This window comes from Triticum dicoccoides, chromosome 5B (genome assembly GCF_002162155.2).
Source record: "Triticum dicoccoides isolate Atlit2015 ecotype Zavitan chromosome 5B, WEW_v2.0, whole genome shotgun sequence".
NCBI lineage: Eukaryota > Viridiplantae > Streptophyta > Magnoliopsida > Poales > Poaceae > Triticum > Triticum dicoccoides.
In genome coordinates, this window is record NC_041389.1 from 631,959,571 (window position 1) to 631,977,644 (window position 18,074).

Below are 18,074 nucleotides of genomic sequence, written 5' to 3' on the forward strand. Positions count from 1 at the left end.
ATCTTGCGTGTGCGTAGAATTTTTTTTGTTTTCCATGCAACGTTCCCCAACAGTGGCATCCGAGCCAGGTCTATGCGTAGATGATATGCACGAGTAGAACACAAAGAGTTGTGGGCGATGATAGTCATACTGCTTACACTACTGCAGGATGCTGCTAACGCGATACTACAATCAGAGACCCTTTGAAGAAACTGTGTGCGATGCATTAATCGCAGACGGGGATGTAAAAAAACCGTAAAAAAAGATGCAAAAAGGTTTGCGATGGCAAAGACATCAAACAGGGTTCAGATTTTAGTTACGTGTGCGATGCTGGGCATACAGTTGATCCAGCAGAACTGTTTGCGACGAGGAAGCAGAAATGGGCAGCCATATCAATGTGTGTGAGATATACAACATACAGTTTGCTCCGATGAACTGTGTGCTATTAGGGAATGCAATAGAAATGGTCAACTAGATCAAGGCGTGTGTGATATACGACATACGGTTCACTCGGACAAACTGTTTTCGAATAGGCAAGAGAACATAAATCGTTCATCTTAACAAGATGTGTGTGATATGCGGCATTTGCGATGAGCCAAAAGAACACAAACGATTCATGTAAACCAGATGTGTATGATACGCAACAAACAACCCACTCGGATGAACTGTTTGTGATGAGAAATTATAATACAGACGGTTACTATAATAAGTTCGTGTGCGATTCTGTTCGTACAAAAAACTTTGAAAAATGCAAACTAGTTGCTTGCGGTGGCTAGGAGTATCAAACACGATGTGTCTGCGAGTACTCGTGTGCGATGATTAGTAAGTTACACATAATAAACGGCCGCAAGGGTGATATGCTCATCATGGAGTCCGAGAAGACCGTCGTCCGAAGGCCGTCGCTCAGCCTTTTAGCCTATTTTTTATTATAATTATATGCATAAGTAAGTCGTGAGTGTTTTGTGCCTTGCCGCATGTGGCATTTTAAATTATCCTGAATATGTAAGACAATTATTAACCGTTGCCATTGTAAATTTGCCTCAATGGCGAGTAGAGCGCGCGCAGGGACGCCACGGCGAGCAACCACGTGGTCAACCTTCTGGCACCCCGTGGGAGACGCGATGGTGCATCGATAGGACACGATGGTGATATCATGACCGTGTGTGATAGTGGGCAGACACGTACACGTACAACCAAGAACAAGGACCCACGTTTCCAGCTTCCGATGCGTGGCATACGGTTGATCCAAAAGAACTGTTTGCGATGAGGCAGAACAACAGAAGCGGGGCTTTATAGGCCCAGAACCATCAATAAATTTTGACTTTGTTTCTCGTCACATTGCAGATTACAACGCAATAAGTAATTGCAAATATGTTCACACAGATCAAACTAATATGTGTTCACACTGATCAAACTAATATGTGTTGCCATTTGTCGTCACCGGGCTATAAAAACTACCCACTAGAAAATTACTTCACAGTTCCTCTCCTCATCACCCAGAAAACTGGTCTTTCTTGTCAAGTCGTTCCGCCATGACCGGTAGGAGGAGTTTCGGGTGGACATATAACCAGACAGCAAAGACCAAGGCTGCAGAAGCACTAGACAGGTCCTGCCATGAAGCGGCAGCCATAACAGAACTGTCCCGACGCGCCGCGGAGCCCTCGAACAAGCTCTCACGGGCACGCGAGGGCTCTCACAAGCGCAGTCGCTGCATCGGCGATTGCGATGAGCTGGCGTTGCTAAAGTCCTTGGCCGGTGACGACAACATTCTCGCTGGCCTCATTAAGCACCAGGAGCTGGTCGACGGCTTGATGAAGCTGCTCGAGATCAGCGATTCCTCAGTTGACAAGGTGACCGGCCTTGTCGAGCAACTCATGGGTGACAATGTGAAGCTCCTCAAGGCGCTCGCCGAGAAGGAGGAGGAGGCCACTGGCTGGAAGATGCTGCATGAGCAGAGCAGTGCCTCGGGGATGACACTGACAGCGGTAATCGAGGAACTGATGGATGACTTGAGGAAGCTCCGGATCGAGCGCGAGCAGGAGGTGGAGGAATCTGTGGCTACTTTCAAGCAAAGTCGCGAGGAATTGAAGAAGTTGGAGGATGTCATTGCCCGGCGATCCATCAAAGAGTTGATACAGTAGCGACCCAGATCGTTGTCTGTGATTTCCTTCTTCTCTTGCCCCCGTGTCTTCTGGGCTTGCCACATGTGGCATTTTAAATTATCCGGAATATGAAAAAAATTATTATCCGCGCCATTGTAAATTTGTCGTCATACTATCTGTTGTCATTTTATTTGTCGTCGTATTATCAGTTACCCTATGTGGAAATTTAAATTAGGTCGGAATATGAGTTGAAAACACGAACAAAGCAAATGCTGCCATGGGATCACAAGGAAACACTTTCCGTCCAGGTGTTTTAATTAACCGATTAATCGAGAAGTTGTGAGCGAGGCGGGCGGCGGCTGGTGGATGGAGGTCAAAGAGCTCGCTTCCCGATGAGCATGGGCGGCCTTGCTGCTCGCACCTGTGTCCCGTTGAGCCTGCGAGTTGGACAGGATGCACGCGTCTCGTCGAGCCTGCACAGCGGACTACTCGCACGCGTCCCGTCGAGCCTGAATGGCGGACTTCTCGTGCTCGTCCCGTCTAATTAAACAGCTGCACGCAGGCCACCAAGTATGGTTAATTTTGACACGGTTCATATAATACAACCGTTTGCGATATTAACATGTCAGCTTTTTATTTCGAAAAGGACTTAGTTGGCTATTAATGTGTGCGCCTCTTCTCAAACTTTACGTTTTTTTACCACAACATATATGTGCCATGTCATGAAACCATGCCAAGTTCCATGTTTTTTGGATGAGTTTTTGATTTACTGTGATTTAAAAACCGTGATTCTCAATGTTTCAGGACAACGAGAAGTTTGTAATTCATTCTCATTCCTTAAATGAGACATAAACATGCACCCAATGACACATGTACGATTTCCCAGCCATTTTGCTTCACTAGAGCATGTGCTTGTAGTTCAAATTTGAATTATGGACTACATTAAATGCATAAAAAACTTAATTAGTAATATATAAAATGGCCATACAAACCCTGAACAGTTTCATATTTCAGCACAACACTCCTGCTATTCTATGTTGCCTGTAGAAAACAAAGTTCAAGGCGAGAAGAGGCAGCGATTATCGTTTCGCTCACCGAAACCATGAGGGTTGCGAGAAGCTTCAGTTTGTAAGAGGTTTGTAATTAGGGCTGTAATTCGAGCCGAGTCGAGCCAGCTCGGCTCGACTCGCTAAAGCCCGTTTCATTAACGAGCTGGCTCGACTCGACTCGTAACGATAACGAGTTCAAATCCAAGATTGGCTCGACTCGTATAACTAACGAGCTGGCTCATTTAGCTTGTTAAGCTCGTTAAGGATATGAACATAAAACCTTACGAATAAGATAAAAATGAACATTGTCTGTGAACATTGTACATGTTTAATATGTACATTTTACATTCACAAGTAATCATTTTTTTCATATTCGTAGCGTAGCTGGGCCTTGTGTTGTGTGCCTAGGACGCAGGGTGCTTAGCTGATCTCTTGTAACGAGCCTAACAAGTTACACGAGTACTCGTGAGATTGACTCGTTTGACTTGGTCTATAGACGATCTTAAACTAAAGCTCGGCTCGACTCGTTATTCTTTGAGTTCGAGTCGATTCGAGCCGAGTCACGAGTTACTCGTTTAGCTCACGAGCTTCGCCCAAATTAGACAATTATATGTACCATGTAGTGACACCTTGCAAAGTTTCATGATTTCCTGATGAGTTTTGGATTTACAGAGATTTAAAAACCGAGATTCGCAATGTTTGTGGCCAAGGCAAGACAGCGAGATGGTTGAATTCATTCCCATTCGTTCCATGGAACGTAAACATACACCCAAGGACACATGTACATTTTTTCTAGCCATTTTGGTGCACTGGAGCATGTATTTGTAGTTCGGATTTGAATTATGGACATTAAATGCCTAGAAAACTCAATTAATGAATAAAAAGGGTCAAACGAACCCTGGATAATTTCAAAGTTCAGCGCGAATCTTCCGTTATTTTGTGTTGCGTGCAGAAGAAAATACGAGGCTAGAAGAGGGAGCGATTATCGTTTGGCCCACAAGAGGGCATGTTTCCCTATCGAAACCATGAGGGTTCTTGCGACAGGCTCCGGTTTGTAAGAGGTTTGTAATAAAGCTTGGCCCAAAGTGGCAATTTTTTTACCATGACATATATGTGCCATGACGTGACACCATGCCACCTTTGATGACTTTCTGGTGAGTTTTGGATTTATGGGGATTTAAAAACTGAGATTCCTAATGTTTGAGGACAAGCCAGGACGCCGGTACGGTTGTAATTCGTTCTCATTCCCGGCATGGGACCTAAACATGCACCCAAGGACACATGTATAATTTTTCTAGCCATTTTGGTGAACTTGGGCATGTATTGTTAGTTTAGATTTGAATTATGGACATTAAATGCCTAGGAAACTCAATTAGTGTATAAATAGGCCAAACAAACCCTGAATAATTTTAAATTTCAGCATGGATATCCTATCGTTCTATGTTGCATGTAGAAGAAAATACAAGGCAAAAAGAGGAAGCGATTACGTTTTGCCACAAGGGGAACACGTTTCCCGATCGAAACCACGAGGCTTTTTTGAGAGAAGCTCCGGTTTGTAATAAAGCTTGGCCCAAATTGGCAATGTTTTTACCATGACATATTTGTGCCATGACGTGACACCATGCCACCTTTGATGACTTTCTTGTGAGTTTTAGATTTATAGGGATTTAAAAACCGAGATTCCAAATGTTTGAGGATGAGCCAGGACATCAGTACGGTTGTAATTCATTCCGATTCCTGGCATGGGACCTAAACATGCACCCAAGGACACATGTATATTTTGTCTAACCATTTTGGTGAACTGGAGCATGTATTTGTAGTTCAGATTTGAATTATGGACATTAAATGCCTAGGAAACTCAGTTAGTGTATAAAAAGGCCAAACGAACCCTGAATACGTTTAAATTTCAGCATGGATATCCTGTCATTCCATGTTGCCCGTAGAAGAAAATACAAGGTGAAAAGAGGGAGTGATTACGTTTCGCCACAAGGGGGACACGTTTCCCTATTGGAACCATGAGGCTTCTTTGAGAGAAACCTCCGGTTTATAAGAGGTTTGTAATAAAGCTTGGCCCAAATTGGACAATGTTTTTACCACGACATATATGCGGCATGATGTGACACCATGCCAACTTTCATGACTTTATGGTGACTTTAGGATTTACGAGGATTTAAAAACCGAGATTCTAAATGTTTGAGGATGAGCCAGGACGCCGGTATGGTTGTAATTCGTTCCCATTCCTGGCATGGGACCTAAACATGCACCCAGGGACACATGTATAATTTTTCTAGGCATTTTGGTAAACTGGAGCATGTATTTGAAGTTCAGATTTGAATTATGGACATTAAATGGCCTAGAAACTCTATTAGTGTATAAAGGCCAAAAAACCCCTGAATAACTTTAAATTTCAGCACGGATATCCTGTCGTTCAATGTTGCCCGTAGAAGAAAATACAAGGCGAAAAGAGGCAGTGATTATGTTTCGACAACAAGGGCAACACGTTTACCTATCGGAACCACGAGGCTTCTTTGAGAGAAGCTCCAGTTTGTAAGAGGTTTGTAATAAAGCTTGGCCTAAATTGGACAATGATTTTACCACGACATATATGTGCCATGACGTGACACCGTGCCTACTTTCATGACTTTCTGGTGAGTTTATGATTTACGGGGATTTAAAAACCGAGATTCCAAATGTTTGAGGACGAGCCGGGACACCGGTACGGTTGTAATTCGTTCCCATTCCTGGCATGGGACCAAAACATGCACGCAAGGACACATGCATGTATAATTTTTCTAGCCATTTTGGTAAACTGCAGCATGTATTTGAGGTCCAGTTTTGAATTATGGACATTAAATTCCTAGGAAACTCACTTAGTGTATAAAAAGGCCACACGAACTCTGAATAAGTTTAAATTTTAGCATGGATATCTTGTCTTTCCATGTTGTCGGTAGAAGAAAATACAAGGCGAAAAGAGGCAGTGATTATCGTTTCCCCCACAAGGGGGACACGTTTCCCTATCGGAACCATGATGCTTCTTTGAGAGAAGCTCTGGTTTGTAAGAGGCTTGTAATAAAACTTGCGCTAAAATGGACGAAAAAAATTCATCGACATATATGTGCCATGTCGTGACTCCATGCCAAGTTTCACGATTTTCAGGTGAGTTTTGGATTTACTCGGATTTAAAAACCGAGATTCTTCTCACAAAATGTTTTCAAATAGCACACAGTTCACTCACGAAAGCCGTGTGCCTACCAAACTGTGGCTGATGCCCCTCCCCTCCCCCCTGCTGCGAGCGTGATCTGAGTCGTGCGTTCTGATTGGCCAGAACCCAAACCCCACAGATCGTACGTCTGCACCATTGGATGCTCCCATATCAAACGGCAACCCTCAGCCCTTTCGACAACACATGCAGTATATGGATAAGCACTGTGCACATGCGTCATGCTAGCTCACGCTTCCTTCTCCACTGCGTTTTCTAAACAGGCTACCGTTTCCCGCCACTCCTCTCATTGGTTTCCCGCCTCTTCTCCCATCGGTTCCCTGCTACCAGTGTCAGTGCTCATTGAAGGCTAGGCGGCGACACACCATCCATGTAAATATCACACATAGTTTCTAAAAGCACAAATGTGTGTGATAGGAGGGAGTAGGTCCCATAGGGTAATCAGCGTGAAACGCCTTAAAGGCAAGGAGGCAATTCCTATCAGCAAGGTGCCGCTTCCCATGCGCTAGCCTAGTCGAATAGAACACAAAAGTTAACCATGCTCGGGCTGGAGTAGTCCAAGGATGGGTGACCTGGTGGGAAGTTGCATATCTCAAGATTCATTTAGTCGCCATGACACGGTCATTATAGAGATAAAGAGATAAATATCTCTATAGTGACCTATCATGGTGATTATATAAACCTTGGGATCCTTTGTTTTGCTAATTTGTAGACTATGTTTTTATAGGTTATTTTTTGCTGTAAAATCACCACAACTACGCAAGCATGAGCAAATGGTGGAGGTACTGGCTTAACCGTGTGCGACGCAAGTGCCTGTAAAATCACCATGATTGCGCAAGCTAAAGGCGGGTAAGTTTATTTAGAAATTAGGACGAATCGTGTGCGATAGACCAGCTAGCTAGAAATATAAAAACAAACTACCCGCCTTGAGCGTTGCAAAAATCGACGGTTCCGCCACTTTTCCTTATTATCATACACGCATATTATTATTGGATCGTGCGCGATCTTGGGCACTCCCGCCCCGCATCAATTCCTTTACCCAAATTTTAGTAGCCGGCATACTTGAACCGTCGCCCACACTCCCCGAACACCAACCTTATAGTAAAATTGCAGTAGCCGAGGCATTTGAACCGTCACTCTCCCTCGTCCACCACCATCTCCACCTACCATTACTAAAACTTTCAGTAGCCGTTGCGTATACTCAAACACCACCCCCCTCCACAGTCCCCCACCCGGCCCCCTCCCCCCTCGAACCGTAGCTCCTGGCCGTCGTTGGCGCCGCCGCCAACCCATGCCGGTCTGCCCGTTCCTCCTAGCTTAGATAATAAATTTTAGGTTACCCAGCAATTCCCATAAAGTCGCCCCACTCCCCCGAGTTTTTAGATGAGGCCTGCAGTGTCCCTCCCCGCCAGATCCACATCCCCTACTCTAGAATGTCACAGCCTAAGCTCGACCACGTATCCCGGGGAGCTCGACGAGTGTTCGGCCAAGAAGAGGTTTATCATGGCCTCTCCGACGAACGTTGGTGAGGTGGCCGCCGATCGCCCCGACCTGTCGATCCCGGAGCAACACATCGCCACGGAAGCCAGCGAAGACATTGACTACGTTGCCACACCGAAGGCTTCATGTCAGCGGGCTTGCGTATTACTGTATCTCGGGAAAGCTGACTACGACATCAAGATCATCGACAGCGACAGCTTCACGTAGGCCATGTCACGGGTTAAGTGGTCCATCCCCAACCCCTCTGGTTCAACCATTGTCGATCTCTTTGACAGCCCTGCCGCTGATCTCCTCCGCCAAGCGGTGAAGGATTTGCGATCCTTATATGACATCGAGCCCATTTTGTCATTTCCGAAGGACACGTTCTATGGCGGCAGCTTGGGATCCTCAATTGCCAAGTCAGATCTCATCGACCACGACCACGAGGAGGGCTCCCACAAAGGTTCTTGCAAGGTGAAACAACCCATCTGTGGCATCAGAGAGCGCACCATGGGTCAGTGCTCTTCCAATTGGAAGGATCCCGTCCATGAAATGTGAGGCAACATCCTATCAGCAAATCTTACCTTTTCTAGCTTGCCAACCCGTACCCTTTGTTGTAGTAGCATTTGCCGTGCGGTGCTATAACTGTGCCGTGTTTAATTATTCCAGTTATGCAAAAATGTATTGTTCAATAGGACCATGTGATGTTTAAGTATGAATTGTCCACTTCAGTTTCATGAATGGCTTTATTTGGTTGTTTATAGTGATTAGATGCCTTGTTTATCTGTATTTGGTTGTTCGGTTGGTTGCAGTGAGCATTTTTCCAGTTATCGAGTATTTGGTTCTGTTTGGTTGTAGTGAGCATTTGTCCAGTTATCAAGCAGATGCCTTGTTTATATGTATTTGGTTGTTAGGTTGCTTTTTTTAGCATTAGTCTAGTTTTCAAGCAGATGTCTTGTTTATCTGTATTTGCTTGTTAGGTTGGTTGCAGTGAGCATTTGTCTAGTTTTCAAGCATATACCCTGTTTATCTGTATTTGCTTGTTAGGTTGGTTGAAGTGAGACTCTATCTAGTTTTCAATTGCTATATTTGGTTGTTATACTGATCATTTATGCCTTGTTTATTTCAGTCATTCATAATGTGTTGTTCATTATATGCAAGTCGGAACTATGCCGCTCGACTGCATCAATACCAGTTCGAACGACTATATTTGGTTCTAGATATGCTTGGTGTAGTTAACACATGCCCTTTATTTCAGTTTTACATATTTATCTAGTGTGATGTTTAAGCATTCCCTACTTTCTATTCATTTTCAACAACACTAATTTGAATTGCAATATTTGATGGCTGTTAAGCCTGCTGTCGGTAACATTGGCTTACATTTTATATATGCATTAAGAACATGCTAAAACAAACACATTCAAGCTATCATTTGGAGATGATGTTGTTTACCTTCGCTATATTTGTTTGATTTTAAAGTTGCTGTACTTATCATGCCTTTCCACTACTTATGCAGGACAACAACGGGAGTGGCCACCATTTTCCGCCGAGGTTAGCTTCATCCCTCGGCTTGTACTCCCCCCCATCGTTCCATAATGTAGTGCATATAGATCCAGGCATGGACACTTGTTAGCTTCTAATATTTACTTGTTGCTTGTAGGTACATATGCCCTTGGCAAGGATCCACACATCGACCCTTTTTGAGTATGGGGCAATGAGATATTCATGAACAAGCATCAAGTGAGGAAACTGATAAGGATTATTAGCAAAAATATACAAAAGGTGGAAAGCAAATTATTTGTTTATGCTCTATCCAAGACAACAGTGAGCTGTAGGATGGTAACTACAAACTCTGCAGCCTTCTCTTTTTACTGCCCATAATGAGTTGTTAGACAATAATGTCTGAATCTTTTTCATTCGCAGTGGTTCCCAAAGCAGGTCACTCAAGATTACCTCGCAAAGTACATGATTGGTGGACACACAATGAAGGTTAAAGCATTTCATCTAGACTACAATGAGCATCGAGAATTCATAATGAAGACAGTGAAGGATGGATGGGCAGCCATCACAAGGGGTTGGCCTAGAGTCGTGCGCACATTACGCATGGAGGAGGGCACAATATGGGCATTCGCTTCGCCTTCTCCAGCAACCATAATGTCTTTCGCCTCTCTTATTTTCCCTCGTAGAAATATCAAACAGGCGATCTTTTCTACCGGTATCCATGCGTACGGAACCACCGATCCAACAGGGCTTTGTCGTACAGAATGATAGCACCGTTGAATTACTTGAAGAGGAGGTGGTTATCGGATTACGTGTGTCACCCTAGCTCAGAGAAACTGGAACGCCCCGTATTCCAGCCCAGAGATCAAGGAGAAGTCTTCTGGAATACGGTACTACTTAGCATAGAACAAATCAGCTCTTTATTACAATCTATACGGGTACAAGGGGGTTACATCAGCACGGCAAAACTACGCGTGCCACAGTTGCTACATCACTACAAGAAATATGTCAACTTGTGACCTTGACTATTGGTCACTAAATGGTCATTATTTTCCATTTGTGACCTTTTTGTGACCAAAAACAGATGGTCAAAAGCTGGCGGTCGTAAACTGAAATTAACGACCTTCTTTGTGAGAAGGTCGTAGACGTTTACGACCAAAATATGCCTACTGTTTTGTTTTGGTCACTAGCAGCCTCCCCAGGCCACGTAGGCATCCGACGTGGCAATCTGATGTGGCACAAGAATCAGCCCGGTCCAATTCGGTGTTTATATGGGCCGAGCCCATTAATTCAGCCCATTTATATTTTTTCCTATGAATTTTTTGTCAGCTACATGGACCAAGCCCAACATTGTAGCCTTTTTATTTATATTTTTCCTGTTATTTTTACTAGCTACATGGGCCTAGCCCAGCAATTCAACGTTTTTTTTCTTGGCCATTGCCTTCTATAGTCCATTTTTTCGCCCTCAACCCTTTTATAGTCCATTACTATTTTGGGCCTCAACCTTTTTACGTTCCATATACTTTTTGGTCCTTGGCCTTTTCGTTTGTCCCACTCATCATCTTTCTATTTCTCACACTTTCACAATAAACAAATGAAAAATATTTCAAATGGCAAGAGAACATACTAAACTGTTAAAATGATAGCCAATATTAGCACCAAATATGCTGACTACTGTACAACATACGAGATTACAGTATTTATGATACAACCAGATATGCTAGCCACTGTACAACATAACTAGCACTACTAACTCGCTACTCTTTACTTTGTCGGGCTTCAAGCTTCTTCAAATTTCTTCAGCCCGGAGCTCCTGTAAAGAGAGGTAACACCACACTTTTAGAGCTAGATCAAGGCACAAAATGTTTATTTGGTTGGCTCATGCTGCAACAACCACATAGAAGCATAATTATAAGCACAAATACACCAACCATCTCAGTTCAAGCAAATGGTCTATATTAGCAAAGCATGAAAAAGGAAGCAGCACATGGCAGGAATGTTTACAACATCTCAGTTGATGACTTCAAATAAGAATAATGTATACACGTATAATAGAAAAATATGAGAAACTATCACAGTACAGAAATGGTATCGCAGAATTATGTAGCTAACTCAATGACAGATTAAAATGTTTTACTCAACATATGGAACTCAAAAGAACTTTTCTGGTTAGTCAAGAGCATCTTAACTGGAGAAATTAGACAGTATGAAGGCAATATTCTAATGATCAAAACAGATGAAGCTGGCAACATAATATAAGCAAAATTCAATTGTATCTACTCATATTTTGTGTGTCCAAGTAGGTACCGGTGGAAGGGTGTACCTGAATGTAGGGCTTGGGGAGCTACAGCGCCCACCTGAACTGGAGCTGCAGTAACCATGTAGGCAAGCATCACCCAATACTTGGGCACGCCAAAAGGAACACCATGTCCTCAACAACAGTCATGTGCACCTGCATCAACAAGAGGCGCCAAAACTGAGAAATGAGAACAAAATGTACATATTCATATTTTTGGATTGATAGTCTCTGAACTTTCATGTATCTTGGAAAGGGAAGGACTGCCAGCAAATAGCACATATTCATATTTTATTACTGTTCCAAGGCAGCAGTATATACGTATGTGGCATCACATAGCTACAGAAACCATATCATGAGTAAACTAAACATTTGCAAAAGTAGAGCCAGGTTCTCTCATGGATTGTAGCCTTTCATATATTTATGATACCTACTTCTTACATGCTCATTTCACTCTAATCCTACCTGACTAAACTAACAAGTGCTCAGATTACTAGTAAGCTGGGTGCAAATTTATCCACTCCATATGACAGTAAATCTAAGTGGTGGCAATCAATTGGTCCAACAATGCAATATAGAAGCTCAGTTGCAATAAATAACTACAGGCCTACATCAGCTCAAAGTGCCAGTAGCTCAAAAACAAGCAGAACAATTGTTGATAAGCAAAGGCAAAAGGCTAAAACACATGTTTGGCCAGGAGAACTAAAAGCTAAATCATGTCATTTCAGCGAGAATGACTCATGCAGTTATAGGAAAAATACAAAACTAGCGGCGTAGAAAACACGTCGGCAAGTTACAAATAACTGATCAATGATAGAGCCAGACGGCGGTCTGCCCAAGCTGGAGACGCCTCTCGACTGGCGACGTACACGTCCAGGTAAACTATCCAGCAGTGTGTACTAGAGCACCTGCACCCTACATCCACACATATACGAATCATGCGCCCATCAATAAGAAAGGAGATCGAGATTTCAAAGTGGGGAGGAAGCAGCTAACCGTCGAAAGCAGACGGACCAGTTATAGATGGAGAGGTAGGCACGCTTGAGTGTGGATGCCATCGCTGCTGCCGTCATCTGGATCAGGGTGTCAGGGAGGAAGCAATCCTAAGCAAGAAGAACTGAGAAAAATGAAAAGTATCAGCGGCTAGAAGCATGTAGGCAACAGTACTGGATAATGTGTTGCTGCATATAAATACTGAATTACAACAGCAGACATGCTTCGAAAACTACATTACATATTACAGCAACATGATAAAAATGTACTCAAATATATTCACAGAAGCACATAGACTATATATAGTCCTTTCACAATTGGAGTAAGAAATGCAAGGATAGTTATAACTTGGAAGTTTTGCACTAATAGCCTAATAACAAATTTCAAATAAAAACAGTATTAATTCTAATATTATATGCCAAAGTAGAAAATAAAGCCTCGCAGTTCTCTCAGTTATCACAAAAGTAATATGCCACTTTGCTCCAAACTTCAGGGGGCGGAAAAGAGACAGCATGGATCACATATGATATGTGCTAACCACAGAGGCAAGCTCACAGAAACAAACAAAGGGCTTGGTAGAATATGATGATACTGTTGTTCTCAAGGGAGGAAATAAAAAATTCAATAACAGAAGCTAATTTCAGGGACCATAATGGCGCTGCATCACGTTGTTCCTACATGATCATTTCACTAGGGTGTGACAACAATAGCAGCAAGTTGTTCTGTCAAGCATGTGAGTGGATTCAGACCAGCAACAAACCAAGCAATTTGTTTCAGATTTTAAACAGGCAGAGTATTTGTAGAGTTGAATCACATGAGGAAAATAGTGACCACCATAGGCTACCTAAGCATGCTACCTAATCTGGACGGCCATGAGTAAGAGCAGCAGCAAGCAAGCAAACAGGGAAGCAAGTAAGCACATGAGGTAACCCAACCCAGCCAAGGATTTCAAAATGAGAAAGGAGTGGAGGGAAAAATTGACCTTGAGCTGCTGCTGCTCCTCTCCATGGACGGGCACATCGCGTGAGTGGACTTGACCTACAGCACATCACGAGCAGGGTAGACAGAGAGGCATGAGGAACCCACATCCACATCCACGGCTACCGGATCGAATCAAATATAGAAGGGAGAGCACCTTGACCTCGAGTTGTTGGATGACGGCGCCGTGGAGGTCGGGATCCAGGTCGTAGAAGCCCTCGACGGTGGCGACCTTGGGGGCTAGGTGCGCCCCACCTGCTCCTTCTCGTCCTCCTCGAGTAGGAGGAGGCCGGCGGATGCAGCGTGAGGAGAAGGGGGCCCTACCCCCGAATCTGGCGCCCTCGTCGCCGGCGCTTGGCCCGCCCGCGCCATGCCCGACCTCCAGAAAATCGACAGGGGGCGAAACCCTAGCCACGGGTGAGGTTGCGGGCTTGTACTAGAGGGTGCGAGAGACGAATCTGACGGGAGGGGAAGAAAGAGCTGCACGAGGGGAGCTCAGGGGTGTGCTGCGCACCGGTGAGAGCCGCCTCAACTCGCCGGAATCGGGTGGAGCAAAGGAGTCGCCGGAGGAAGAGAGAGAGGGCTCACGGGGGAGAAGGGCTCGCGGTGAGGGAAGGGGATGGGAGAGAGGAGGAGGGCATGGGGGAGGCCATGGCCTCGGGGAGCTCGGACGGAGGAAGGTGGAGGCGGCGATCTAGAAAGGAGGAGGTGGCGGCGGTGATCTGGAAGGGAGGAGGAGTGGTGTGCGAGGGAGAGAGGTGGCGGCGAGGAGATGGGGGCGACGGGGGAGGGGATCTGAGCTAGGGTTTGGGCTTCGGGTGGGGGGTATCTCCTTTTCTTTTTTTTCTTCTTTTCTGTAGATAGATGGATGGATGGATGTGGGATGGAGAAATGGATGGATGGATGGATGGACGCCATGTCATCGATCCGTGGACAGAGTTATGATTGGTTCAGAAAATCAGTGATGTAAAATAGTTTTCAAATACTAAAAATAGAGGGATTTTATGAAGTAGCTATCAAAAATATTTTTGAAAAGGGCACCACACAAACTTTCACTAGAGTTAGACCACATTTTGTGGATTAGGACCAATTTGTATGCTTTTTTCATATTTCTAGCTATTTTTAATCATTTTTGAGTGGCAAAAATGTTTTTTTGTGAAGAACCTACCACATAATTGTTGAAAAATTGCACCAAATCAATTTTATAAAATATTAGGCCATATTTAATGCACAATTTACCAAATTGTTGGATGTCAAAAGTTTTCATCCACCTCTCGTGAAAAAGACAAATTTCTGCCGGTTCAGTTGGAAGCGGGTCAAATTTGAACTGCAGCTGCCTCATAGTTTGCTCTTTATTTTTTCAAAAAATCATTTTAGGTACAAAAGTATATATTTAATCAGAGAAACACCAAAAAAATTCCAAGATTCAACCACTACCTAGGAACGGCATTCCCGCCGTTTTGACCGCATTTGGAAACGGGCATAAAAAATTCAAAAAAAATCAAAAAGTTGGAAAACCTTCGCATTGTTTCATCATATGTGGCCAAGTTACCGGCAAAAATTATAAATATGCAATACGGCAATTATTTTAAAAAGGTGTTCTCAGAAATGAGCTACCATGTGTGAAGATTCATGGCTTTCAAGCCAAATGATCAATCTTATGGCCACATTCATGGCATAGTTTGTTCAGATGATCTCATATTGTGCACAAGGGTGCATCTTGGAATTCCAAACAATGTTGCCTAAGGGAGTTTTCATTTTCTTTGCACGGAAAATTCATTTTCCATTTTTCGAGTGCCCGAAATGAGGTTTTTTTGTGAAGGGCCTACCATATATTTGTTGCAAAATTGTACCAAATCAATTTTCTAAAATACTAGGACATATTTAATGCACAATTGACAAAATGGTTGGGTATCAAAAGTTTTGATCCACCTCTGGTGAAAAAGACATATTCCCGCTGATTCAGTAGGAAGCGGGTCAAATTTGAACTGCAGTTGTCTCATAGTTTGCTATTTATTTATTCCAAAAATCATTTCTAGTTATATAAGTACCTATTCAATCATAAATACATTGTTTGGTGGCGATACGTCGAGGTTTGGATGGTGGCCGAGGGCTCCAACTCTAGAGCGCGTAAACTAGCACGCCCGCCGTGTGGTCACCGCATGACCGTGGCGTTGCCATGTGTTCTGGGTAGCCTAGGCATGTCTAGTGGGTTGGGCACTCCCCAGGTAGGTGCTAGGAAGAAAATCACAACATAAGATTCTCACGAGGAGACCGATCGATGCTCAAACATGAATAAGCAGCCAAGTGTTTGATTAGCGGTACAGGAAATGCACATGGATAATGTGCGTGAGGTTTGGCTGAGGTTTATCAGTTACTAAGAAGACCATCTTCACAAATTTTCAGCTCAAAAGGAGGACCCTAGGTGGTACTTGCTTTGCAAAGTACCACACTGGACATAAATACGAATGTTGAAGCTGGGCTCAAAATATTGAATGGATTGAGCTGGAATTTGGTGGAGGATGGTTATTTGGGCATAGGAAAGCACTGTAGAAAATGGATACCATTTGGACATGCCAAAGTGGTACTTCCTTCACAAAGTGTTTTTCTGAACAGAATAGGAAAATGAATATTTTTGAATTATTTTTGAACTAGGAAAGGAAGGTTTTTTACATATTTGATGAAGATATGACCCAAAGAATTTATGAGATTTTTTTGGGAATTTTGGGAATGACAGAAATATAGGTTGCTTCACAACCTAGGGCAAAAAACTGCCACATGGACATGACACATAGGCAAAACTGATGAGGTGGCACCTAGTCATAGCAACCCACCACAATTTACAAGGTTATGACCATCTATATTGGTCATGATCAGCTAGAAATAAGGCAGCGGACCAGTGCTATCTGCTTTATGACCATTTCATGTAAGGAAATTACGACCTTTCTGACCAAAATGGTCGTTATAGTTTAGGGTTTGGAGCCCCTCGAACAGCTTTTGACCAATTAGTCTAAAATGGTCATAGATCTATGACCAATTCTTCTAGGGTCACTGACAGAAGGTCACTAGTTGACATATTTCTTGTAGTGCATGCAAGCAGCAGAACATCACGAAGCAGCGGAATGACTTCTAGCAGCGGAACAACGACGACGGTGATGAACTCCACTCCGCAGGGACTCTGGCTGGAACCCTTATCCTAGCTCGCAAACAAGGAATCCAAGGCAAACAAGCAATCAAAGCCGGCATGAGCTACAAACTAGCATGACATGCCAGATCAGTACATTGAATGTACTTGTAACCTCACAGCAACCAAAGCAATCAAGACAAACATGGCAATTATAGGTTAACAAGGATTAACATAATATCATCAGAACAACATGGCATGAATAACATGATACAGCTAGCATAATATAAGCATGGCATGAACATATAAACATGATGAAACTATCATGCAACATGAGGACACTATCATGCACCAACTTACTCTGCTCGGGTTACATCGTAACCATCGCCTCCACACACTTACCATCACGGACATCACACGATCATCTCAGGATCTGACCAAGCTTGGTATTAACAATACCGTAGTAATCATTCATGACCACAAGGAGCTTGACCGTTACCCTTGACTCTCGCATAACATCACAGATATCCAACAAGTTGGTATTCACGATATCACAGTGATCCTCTCACGATCACATAAATATCAACCAACTTCTTTCATCATCGAACCAGGGTTGTTATTAAGCACATTGTTATTACTGTTGACCCACAGTGTGACCAACTACGAACTGGGCCCATATCCGTGGGCGCGGCTATCGATAGATTTAACACACACACACTCTGCAGAGGTTAGCACATTGTACCCACACCACGGAACCCTGGCCTCGCACTCCCATTCGGGTGGACCAAAGCGTTCTAACAAAACCGTCCTATTGCCATGACACCACTACTAGGAAAAGGCCTACTAGTGGCGCACTAGTTTTGCCTACTAATGGCGCACTACTGGTGCGCCACTAGTACCACACCACTAGTATTATATACTAATGGTGCACCACTCATGCGCCATTAGTATCTGGTATACTAATGGCGCACCACGCCATGCGCCATTAGTATGCCTCCCAGGGGGCCATATTTACCCATGTGCTTTGGCATACTAATGGCGCACTGTGGTGTGATGCGCCATTAGTATCTTTGGCATACTAATGGCGCACTGTAGGGTGATGCGCCATTAGTATACTTTGGCACACTAATGGCGCACTTTGGTGTGATGCGCCATTAGTGTGAATATTAGTTTTCTTTTACTTTTCTGATTTTTGCACAGGTTACAAAATGTATTATTGGACAGAATATAGACAGCACCACACAGCAACAGTAGATTCATCGAATACAATAGAAGATTAGTCTCCGAATTCAATTCATCATATTAGTCTCCGAATTCAAAAGACCGAACAAAGATAGAACATTACAAGTCTCGG